The sequence below is a fragment of the Parus major genome, chromosome 12 (assembly GCF_001522545.3).
Source record: "Parus major isolate Abel chromosome 12, Parus_major1.1, whole genome shotgun sequence".
Taxonomy (NCBI): domain Eukaryota; kingdom Metazoa; phylum Chordata; class Aves; order Passeriformes; family Paridae; genus Parus; species Parus major.
In genome coordinates this window covers 19,454,839-19,457,510 of record NC_031781.1, presented here as the reverse complement: position 1 = coordinate 19,457,510, position 2,672 = coordinate 19,454,839, and positions in this window count along the sequence as shown.

The following is a 2,672-nucleotide window of genomic DNA, read 5'->3' as shown; positions in this document are numbered from 1 at the left end:
GGGTCAGAGCCCAGACAGGACAGGATGGGAGCTGGGCTGGGTGATTTGGGGAGCAGAGGGACACGGGGGCAGAGCCCTGGTGAGGAAGGAGGGGGCTACAGCAGATCCCACACCTCAGAGCACCAGGAAAGGAAACGGGGACATTGCCCTTCACAAGTCAGATGAGTCCACAGCCACAAATTGCCAAAATGGGAAAATTAGATCCAAGATCCTTAATGGCTGGGACGAGGCGGAGATTGCTCTGCCCATTTCTCCCCAGCCCTGCTCCACACACCCGGCGCTTCCAAGGAATTATCCCTGATAAATGACTTGTTTTCCTCCTGCTGCTGCTCAGGTGTCACAGGAGTAGGAGAGTGGAGAATTACAGCCCGTGCTGCTGCTGCTATTATTACTATTTGGCAGTAATTCCTCTAACTTTCTTCCCTGGAGGAAGACACAAGGAGCTGCTCTCCTGCTCCCAAGGTCATCCCACCAGAAAGTATTAGCTATTTACTTCTATTAGTTTCAATTATCGAGCTGCAGAAAACCAAATAACAGCAAATTTACACCATTTCACGGCCTGCCTTAAGTGCAGGACTGGAACATTTACCCCAAAGCACGAGCAGCTCCAGGAAAGTCTCCAGAAATCCTGCTGGCTCCAGGAGGAGGATGGGGGTCCTTGGGGGAGGCTCCAGCCCTCCCATGTTCACTCCTGTTTCGAAAGAGGAGCTTTGGGTGCTACAAAACCCCAGAGGTCAGGCTGGGTTTGGGGAGTTCTGCCCTCCAGATAGTTCCCAATTGGCTTTCCAGCTCCTCAGCCCTGCCACAGCATTCCCAGCCTTCCCACGCTGCTCCTGCTGCCAGCACTGCTCTGTTTGCAACAGCAAAATTGAGTTTCAGCTGCTCCCACAACACACCACCGACTACAACAGGTAACATTTGCAATACACCACCGGTGTCAGTGGGAGTTGGAGGGGAATTTAAGGGAAAAAAAACATTTTGATTTTAGTTCTAGGCAAAAAGAGTGACTAAATAACAAGATTGATTTGCCAGCCCAAGAGGAAATGGAAAAGAGCCCAGGCACTCAGCAAACTGCAAATGCAGTGGCTGAGGGAGAGGGAAACTTCAGAGGGAATGACCCTGAGCTGGATGAGGAGCTTCAATTCCTTTTTTTTTTATTCTTGCCTTAATTGCTCAATGGGAAAATGCAATCCTGTAAGTGTTCCTAAAGTGATTTTTCCCAAACTGTTATTCAAATTATCCACAGGCTAAGGCAAGCCATCGATGTGAATTATAGCTCTTGGTATTAAACTACCAAAACAAATTATTAGCATATAAAAACTGATCTGATCTATTCAGAGGCGTTGCTGTGAAATATGGCCCTTAGCACAGTGCACCTATCTGGGATCATAAAACTTGTCAGAGGTACCCAAAGTTTATTGCCTTGGAAGATTCATGCAGCAAGCCTGGAACACTTGATTTAGGTCCGAGCAGCCGTTTGTAATTCTTGCAGGCTTGCAAGCAGTTCAGATTTATTTAAATAGAGAAAAAATAATTTAAGAAGACAAAGCAGCCTTTTCTCCTAATCAGATGAGATAGAAATTATTTCAAGGCACTCTAAGGAACAAATTTGTCATTTTTCTTGCTCTAATTGTATACCACAATAAATCCTTCCGCGTGAATTCATTTCTTAAACTTAACAGTTATTTATTAGCACAACAAAGCGTGTTCTCACTGTGCTAATGTGCAGGGCAGTGTGATGCACCCCAGTGAAGTCATGACAATGATTTGCTCACTGTCTGGGCATTATGGAGCTGCTGAGGTGGACGATGCCCTCTCACTGTCCCTGTGTCCCCTCTGCCCCCCAGCTCTCACAAGAGTTGTTGCTTTCCCCACCCAGCTCCCCCTGAGCAGGGACTGCCTGGGAAAGGCTGAAAAATCCCAGTTTCTTTCACTGATGTAGCTCTGATTGAGTTTTTGTTGCGTGGAGGAGGAATAGGGAAATTTCTGAATACAACAAAGATGTGAAACAGCAGCAAACAGAGCAGGCCATAATAATAAAATCTCTGGCAACACAATTCCTGCGCAGCTTGGGATGTAACCACTGCTTCCCCCCTGACAGCCTCAGCTGGAATCACCTTCCATTCCCACAATTTTTACCCAAATCTCAGAGAAGCCACGATGGAAACTGCTGTTTTTAGGTTCTGTCTCCTCCAAATTCGCTGCTGCAGCTTTTCCTGGCTTCACACACGCTCCCAGAGAAGAAAAACCCCGTGTTTTGTGTGGGAACTGTCCTGGAGTTCCTGCTCTCTCCTGCAGTGATTAAAAAGATTAACTTCAATTGTCAGGAGCTGTAGTGAAAAGCACCGAAGGCTCAACACTTAATTACAAAGGGAAACATGAAAGCGTGGCACTATAAAAATGTGGTAATTAACCTCTCCTCAGCCTGCTCCGCTCCCACTGGGGAAACCTGGCACCCCTTCCTTGGGATGCTGAGCACTCTGCTGCCAGATAAAGCTGAGGCTGCAGAGAAACCCCATCTCAACATCTTCATAACCCCTCAGTTTGGTCCCTGCACGGCACAGCACACAGGAGCTCGGGCACCAGCACCAGGGTGGGCAGGGCTGGGCTCTGGGAGCACTGGGATGTTCTGGAGGAGCACTGGGATGTTCTGGAGGAGCACTGGGATGTTC